This window comes from Salarias fasciatus, chromosome 7 (assembly GCF_902148845.1).
Source record: "Salarias fasciatus chromosome 7, fSalaFa1.1, whole genome shotgun sequence".
Lineage (NCBI taxonomy): Eukaryota > Metazoa > Chordata > Actinopteri > Blenniiformes > Blenniidae > Salarias > Salarias fasciatus.
Genome location: NC_043751.1, coordinates 17,193,881 through 17,202,702, shown reverse-complemented (window position 1 = coordinate 17,202,702; position 8,822 = coordinate 17,193,881). Strand labels below are relative to the sequence as shown.

Here is an 8,822-nt window from a genome sequence, read left to right as displayed (position 1 = left end):
ACTCAAGTCAAGGCAATGTGTCCTTCATGAAGAGTCCCAGAGAGCGTGAAGTCAAAATATTCCATATCAGCTGATATTGATCATCTTTTATGCTTAAATTTCAGCACTTCCAATGTCCTGCTCATGAGGTTGTAAATATTTCTGTTACGCAAAGACTGCTTTACTACACACCTAATAGATTTTTATAGTTTACTTTGATGGAGATCAGCGAATTCCTTACAATGTTTGGAGTAGTTGTTGGGGACTTTAAAAACATGACATGGACCATTGGCTGCCATGTTTTTACTGTAACTCATTGAAACTATTTTCAAGTAATACGCTCCAACTTCAAAATATTATTGCATCGTCAGAGAGTGAAGTTTATGTCTACTTCATCAACCGGTAAGTGCAGCGAGGGTCATAACATGGTCAACAATTCAACAATTTGTGCTGATCACTTAAAAAAAAAAAAAAAAAACAATGATCATCATGTTTCACAAAACATTCCAATACCTCTCAGACAACAGAGCAGGTAACCAGGCTGGTTTTATCACCTCAGTCATTAAACATGTTCCTTTATACCTACAGTATTCTACAAATAAAATCCCAAAACATACCGACGTGTGTGTGTAAATGAGATTGTAAAGATTTGACCAATATTTTCTGATTCCATTTGATGTTGCTGAGATTTGTATCAGTTCATTTGGAAGTGCTTTGCTTTTTAGGTGTGGATGTGGGGCTATGCGGCTGCTCATTTGCCACACGGCGGCATGGAAGTGACAGTTTGTTGATGGAAACCACATGCAACACTGCAATTACACGGCTACGCTTCTTTGTTTATGCCTGTGTGTGTGTGTGTGTGTGTGTGCGCGAGTGTGTGTGGATAAATGGATTTCACTTTTTGCCACTGTTTCAGCAGTCCCTGAAGTGCTTTACACTGTTAATCACACTCACTTGCTCATGGACCCTTCAACATTGAGGAGATGGGAGATCAAACCTGCAACCTTCTGATTGAGAGACGATCAACTCAACCGAGTGAGCCGCAGCTGTGTCATTGTCCATCATGTAAATAATCTCTAAAGAGTGAACTGAGATAATTAGCAGTGATGACATGTTTCCAAATGAATACTCATTGATGCACTCATTGTACGTGTGTGTGTGTATGTGTGTGTGTGTTTCTGAATGAAGACTCTCAGGAAACGGGTCATATGAAGTCATGTGTTGGACTGTCGAAAAGGAAACATTTGCCGCTCTGCTGGAATATGCTGAATGGCTACCAGGCGTGCAGCAGTTTGGAAAGTTGTAAATCTTTGTCATTTGGGAACTGTAAGCCGAGCAGACTGCAGCCATCGACGTGTCTGTGGCATCTGGAACTCGCAGTTACTCACTGAGACTCCCATCAGTGATTCACGGATGAGTCTCTCTCCATTGGCTGGATCTCTGCGGCACCATGTTTGTATCCCAGCACATCTCTTTTCTCCTTCGGGAGGACATTTGCATCTGTGATCCCCTGCCTACGCTTCTCATTCACTCTCTCTCTCGCTCTCTCTCTCTCTCCCTCCTGCCAAATACTATAAACTCCCAGCTTCCCCACAGTGGCAGGCAGAGGCAGACATGCCCAATACCAGTCATGTCCTCCCCCGAGAGGGGCTGATGTCAGCTCTCCTCCCAGGTGTGTGAGACGCGTCGGCACTTTCACACACCGATATGCTTTCTCACATCAGATCAGTAACCAAGGCGGGAGCTGCGAGCGCACAAACAAAACCGTGTTTACGTTTGCCAGACAGACTGAGAGCGGCGGCGTGAGAGGGCTCGTCGTGATTAGTCGCTGGCAGATGGAGCGATGCTCCGAGGACCGATAACATTGCCCACTTGAACTCATCCGCCGTTACTCCAGCCTTTAACACAAGGCTGGGCTCAGTGTACACTCATCCACATGCTCTCTCGCTCACTCACCAACACGCCCGAAGGCAACTATTCACACTCACACTCTCTCAGATGACAGGACTTCATAAAAACGCCGGCCTTCCTGGATTTATAATTGTAAGTGAACACCCTTTTGTTTGCTTCTGCATTGTTCTCTCAGTGTGGCTAGAGACTTGATCGGTCTGTTTTGGGTAGCACAGGGGACAGTTGTTGGTTCTCCATGGAAAAGGTCTATTGTCGAGTCACTGCTGATATCATGCTGGCACAATAAGAGGTTCAGTGATCGCGTCTTTTGTCAGAGCAATAAAATAAGTGCCGTCCGCATATTGTAGGTGTTGTTCGGCTGAGTAACTGATATGAAAGCTGAGCTCGAGGGTTTCACCCTGGAGGGAAGAAAACATGACATGCGATCCCAAAACACAACCTGGTGTGTTTCTGATTGTGTGCATCACTTCCACCTGGTTACCTAGGAGACTCGCTCTGTTTGTGGTGGGAAATGGTTTGAAATACCACACTGCTGATGGGACCATGAAGTGTTTAACGTTCAGCAATAAACTAAAGGATATTACAAACATGAAACATCCCGTTTAAAATACCATAATAAATTGATTTTTAAATGAACTCAGAATGTTGGGACGTGCCTCAAAGGTGTTGAAATTGAAACTTTTTTCTCTGATTCTTGTTTTGAAAGGCAACTGGACTTGGACATCTGTGTTCTGAACTGATGAAATATAGCACTTGTTTGAGCCTTACTGAGCAGTAACAGCATGAATGATTGTGATCTACCATGCGTGAAGTGATCGACACTCAACTGTCCTCAAGACTCCATTAATATGAATCTCACAAAGTTTTTCCATATTTTTTTTAAATAGCAAATTTAGCTTTAATAATGACTCAGAAAAACATCTGGTTGAAGATACAGATAAATAGAGTTGATCAACTTGAGACAGCAGTTTGCTATGTTCAGTAGTGTGTCCACACAAGTGAGTGGCTGTACGGCATTAAGATTTATTTACTGCCACGCTGCACTCTGGGTAATAGTTAAACTTGCTGACAGCAGCTCAGGTTGGTCCAAATACCGTAACCCAAATGTATGTACTGTTCACGACTCACACAGCTGCCCTGTCCCAGGAGACAGCGAGAGGATGAGGAGAGGCAGGCTGCAGTCTCAACCAGACCACTAAGTATTACATGTTCACGCAGCTAAACGCAATTACAAACCGCAATGAAGAGTCGAAGATGAAAAGCAGAACCGAGACCTTGACAGATTTTCAGATTTCCTGTTACCTCACAAGACATAAGCAGGAATCGAACAAAGCAGACCATGTTTTGGAGTCCTCGCTCCTGCAGATTTCTGGGATCCACAAAGTGCTGAATCTCATAAAAAAAATTGGGCCAGCTTGAACTGGAAAAGCGTTGTCTCCTGGCATTTGGTCTAATTTTTTCCCTCTCACACGGTCAGCTGTTGCAAAGTCAGAACCGTGCGCATGGTTTGTGTTTCTTTGGGCAAACGGCAACGGAATACGTCTCTTTCGGTGTAGCTGACTGTTTCCACACGAGGTTAAGGGAGGTTAGGAAAACTTGTTTGCTGCTGCTCAGCAAGATCCCGTAAATTTACAATGTTTTCTAGAAAGGCGGAGACTGACATGATTAGGAAATCTGGAATAGATCCATCTGTTTTGAAGTTTTTGAACATAGAAAGTTCATCTGCAAACTGTCGCCGCCCTTTTGACAAACAGGAGGCATGGAGTCACTTATGCTATTTCCTCTCATTAAAGCCTCTTTACACACGGTGTGAGGGTCAGTGAGCAAAGGGCTAATTGAGCCTTAAGATAGCACAAACGAAAAGCGCTACTGGTTTACTCCCGCCACAGATTATCTCCAGCAGGAATGTCAAGTCCGAGGAGACTGCTGAGGTTTCATCATGAAGCAGGGAGTTTTTGAACGTCAGTTGGCAGTCTGACATTTTTTTTTTTCTTTTCAGCCGCAGCCTGTTTTGTTTTCCACTCAGAAATGTGTTAAATCTCCAGGATGTTTTGCCTTCAGAATGTAATGACACACGTTTGGAGACATGAGGCCTGTTTTCACATTCTTCTGCTGCAATGTGAAAAGCCGCTCAGCGCTCACCTCAAGTGTGAATCAGAGGCATTTATCTGCATGCAAAACTCATGACAAAGTCACTGTTTCTAGCCCAAATGTTATTTTATTCCATGAATATCTGATAAAACCAGTTTTAAAGTCTGAAACTGACCAAAGTCACATGTCAGTTGATGTCATTTTTCCTGTATGCTTGTGCTATTGAGTATCAATTTATATGTTTTATTTGGGCAAAAAAAATAATCCAGTGCTGATTTACAACGCATCTGGATTTCCTTCTCAATCCAAGTGCACCAAAGTAAATATTGTTTCATGTAACAGTGCTGAACAGAGACGCTTCAGGCAAAGAAAAGGAGGCAAAACACAGCAGTGTTTGTTTGATTATGAAAAATTCAAAGCAGAAGTACCATTTTCATAAATTCTCAAAACTCCTGAGTTGCATCCTGCTGTTTTTAATTTTGCAAGAAAGATGAAGGAATGAGGACGTTACCAAATATGGTCACTTTCCCAATTAAGGTATCAGGATAGTTCAGCTCAATCATACCTTTCTATTCACAGGTTACAATTTAATAAGTACGATGCATCATCTTGAAAATTCCCCAAATTTTATGATATAATATCGAGGCAAAGAAGTGTTTCTTTTTCTAATTAAAGCCATATAATTTTTTTTTTTAAATTGCTTGTTTTTTTCAGTCACAAACGAGACAAAGATCCATCCATCTCCAAAGTCTTAACACACTGGAAGCAATCTCAGCTGATCACACACTCACTCTCACTCTTCACGCCTCACATCTATGAGAAATTTCTGAGTCGCCAATTGAGGTCAAACACAATATCTTGGACTATGGGAGGAACAAGGAGTTCTCAGACAAAATCCATGCAGAGAAAGAGAGAACATGCAAACTCTGAACACAAAAACTTTAAAAAACAGAGAAAATCAGTCTCCTGGTTAGTTTTGAGAAGATGTGAATGGTGGACTGCTGAAATATTGTTTTGAAGCATCCCTTGCCGCCCATAGCTCGAGCTCAGCTCGACTCATATAATAGTTTTATTGTAACCGGAGAAGCACTTGAATGATTTCCAGGGAAATTAAAATCACCCAAAACGTGACCATATAATACCAGGGCTATGAAATATTTCTACAATAAATCACAGAGGATTAGTTACATGCTGTGTATTCAAATATTTAAAAATAAGTTTCATCAAACCATCAGATGAGAAAACTGCTCCATGAGTCGGTGCGGTGGGCAAAGACACAGGACGGATTTTGTTGTTGACAAGTTAATAGGAAAGGCTCCATTTTTGCATCACGATAATCCTGCATTTGACAGATGTAGCATGTGGCGATCCCGAAACATGAGCCTCCTTTTTAACGCAGATCATTGTAACAAATTATCCTAACTGTCGATGTCTCTGACCTACTGACAGTTAATATCTCCAAGGTCATCCTAAAAAAAGATCCTTAACCTCACAGCAGCTCAGATTTCCTTTAAGTCACTTCCCAACTAATGGATCTGCCACGAACTGTGTGCAACACAGCAGGGTTTTTTAAACTGCAGCCCTTTATCTTGAAGACAACCCCTGATTGATTTAGTAAAGACATACTTGTTCAATTTAGTGCTATGTATCTTCATGAAACCAGATTCCTCAGACTTCTCCTTTTTAACGTCAGCCTATTTCTCTTTTATGTCCCACATTAATTCAGCTCAACTCTGCCGTAAGATCGTTTTTTTTCGTCTTTTTTTTTCTTTTCCATCCCCTGGTTGTAAATTCCTTCATCCACCTCTTGGCCTCACTCTTTTTCGCCGTCGCCGTTCCCTCTCTCACCTCCACCATCCTCTCGGCGCTGACACAGACCCGAGCTCGCCGGCCCATTCGGTGAACTCCTCCGCTCCGCCGGATGCTTCTGTTTGCAAACTGTGACAAAAGTATCAGCTTTTGTGACCAGCACGGAGGAACATGGGATGCTTATTACCATATTACTGATTCCCCCTGCCCAAAGCAGCAGACCGTGCACGCACTGACTCCTGCAGACAGGCTCTGACATCCTATACATGCATTAAATAAACATCTCAGATTAAAAATCCATCCTGTTTTGACTGCTTGTCTAAATAAATGTAATGTCATCTTGAGATATTGAAGGACAAAGAGTTATTCAATTAACTTAAATTATTATTAGAAGTTGCTCTAAGGCACAGAATTCTGAGACAGAGTGTTCTTCAGTCGCACAAAGATCTCCTAATTAGCTAAATAAGGCATTAATTTTAGTGGAGCGTTATTAAGATAAAGTTAATGAAGTTTAGACTAATTAAGACGTGATGAATTGACATGTCGGTTACGCCCATTAACATGTTATCTACTGCTTCCGACTTATCTGCTTTTTACTGCAGAGCGCCGCCTGCAAATTAGACATTAAAGTGTCATCCAGCTGGTTTATCTCTGGAGATTGACATTAGCAGCCAGTCTGAGCGAAGTTAATTTTCTTTTGCGGAGCTCAGGAATTTCTGCAGATCGTAATCGGCAGAACTTTGAGTGACATTGCGTAACACGTTCCTGAGAGAGGAGGCGTGCCTGTAAAGCTTATTGCTTATCACAGTTTCAGAGCAATGACTAAGACCTCACGCAGGAAAAAGGCAGAAAGACAGAGAGTGGCACAGCTGATCTCTTTTTTGGGAGTGGGAGAAAATGAGCATCCGCTCGCGCAGAGGGAGAACATGCAAACTCCACGAAGAAACTCTCTGCAATCCCAACATTGAACTGTGGAGACCTCTGCTGTGATTCAACAATCCGACTGGATTAGATGTCAACCAGTGAAAAGACAGAAAGCGGCTTGCATAAAAGCAAGCTGCAATGAGAATGTTTTCATGCAAAACTTTATTACTGTCACATTACTGCATTTATAGTCTTTTATAAGCAACATCAGCAAGGAATTTACCCCATGCAGGTTTTTACCCTGGCTGGGACTCTTTCTTTGGCGTTTGCCTGCTCCCATGAGTTTTCAGTTAGTTGGATTAGGTTTTGAGCTATTTTTCAACAGTCTCTGTTGGCAGTTGAGGACTATTTTTCCTCCTTTCTGTCATACTGCGTCTAAATTTTCCAGCGGCAAGCTGAGCCCTCCTGCATCAGGTTTGATTTTTTACAATTCTAGTCAGTGTTAATAGAAGCAACAAATAAAGGTGACATCTGTCTTCTGACTGAGCAACACCGTGTGAAGAAATGCAGTTTCAGTGTCACTGTTGGCGCTATGTGGCTTAAATAAGAAAACACACATACCTCACTCAACTTGTCTCCCAAGTTAACGTGCTGTTACTTGGCAGTGCATCGTGTTGGCCAATGAAATGTGTACAAGCGCTTGAAGCCAACAGTTTGAACAGCAGCTATGGAATATATGATGGTGATTATTATTATTATTATTAAACCTTTATTTAGCTTGATAAGTGGAGGGAAACCCTGGCTAGGAGAGAAGCAGCACAGCACAACTACAAACAGAAAGAAATTTAAAAGGCTAAAACTTGATTTCATAAAAACTTCCGCTGAGTGTAACCACCTGAGAAACCTGACACCAAGGTAACAGTTATCAGCAAAGTGTGCAACAAAGCCAGAGGGAAGCCTTTCAAATCACAGGCTGCATGTCCTGAGGTGAGCATTTACTTTGTTTAGAAAACACTGCTTAAGTGAGCCCTTCGTTTTCTCTCCTCCTACTTATATTGTTCACCTGCTTCCTATTGAAGTGGAGAGTGGACGGGTGGGGACGACGGTGAGCGTGAGGGACAGCAGTCAAAGGTCAGCTGTGTCACGGAGAGCTCTGAAAATGACCGTTCAGTCAAACAGACTGGAATGGGCTCAATCGTCCGGCAATCGTGAGCTGGATAAAGGGACATATGAGGTGGATGGATGGACGTTCTCCAACTGTCTACGTAGCATTCTGAAGCTCATAACTCCAAATTCTATTTTGTACACAAGCTCTATTTAGGCTGATAATAGAACTTTTGTTTTTCTATAAATGTTGGTCTTATGTATCCCATAAGCTTCACTTTAGTTATTCTCATTGTTTTCTAGAGCAAATATACAACGCTGCAGCATGACACACACACACACACACACACACACACACACACACACACACACACACACACACACACACACACACACACACACACCACAGAGCCAAGGATTAAAACACACTGCTGTTGGTTAATTACACAGTTTAACAGTGTGGCTGACATTGTGCTCTCAGTTATGCTTTGTTGTGTATTCAGAATGTTTGCTGCGTCCTTTTCTCCACTCAACTCGAGTGTTTGAAACAAACAAAATCAAACGTTCAGCTGTGGGTCTTCCAAAAAAAAAAAAAAGAAAAAGAAAAAAGCACTTCATTCACACGCGAGATACATTCAGATTAACACAAAGTGGATTTTTTCCATGTACAATATCTACTCATATTCTTTACTGAAGTGGACATTTAAATTTATGGATGAGTCTAAATGCCGGAAGGTTTTTCATGCGTATCTTTAATTGAAATGTTTTAATGTGAATCAGGAAGTTCAAAATGCATCATTGCACACCAATTACAGAATAGCTGTAATACAACCATCAGCCAGCAGAGCAGAGCTACTCAGACCTCCAAGGGACCACCAAGCCTTCATTAGACAGTTGGACCCATGTTTACAACAAGAGAGCGGCTTCTAATCAACCGACCATGCTTGATCCCCTTGTACAACGTCTCCTCATTAGATGGACACATGAAAGATGTGGAACGCAGTCCTGATTGGAGACGGCAGCCAGGGCGCTGCCGCCCTGCGTGATCGGGGCCGGCGCTGCCG

General features: G+C 42.3%; 1 protein-coding gene across 1 annotated transcript in view; it reads left to right on the top strand.

Moving 5' to 3' along the window:
* Nucleotides 1-2,006: 2,006 nt before the first annotated feature.
* Nucleotides 2,007-8,822, top strand: part of sema3ab (sema domain, immunoglobulin domain (Ig), short basic domain, secreted, (semaphorin) 3Ab) — a 38,549-nt gene continuing 31,733 nt past the window's right edge. The window contains exon 1 of the mRNA XM_030097329.1: nucleotides 2,007-2,022. The gene's annotated coding sequence lies outside the window, so the exon portion shown is untranslated. The remainder of the gene's footprint in view (nucleotides 2,023-8,822) is intronic.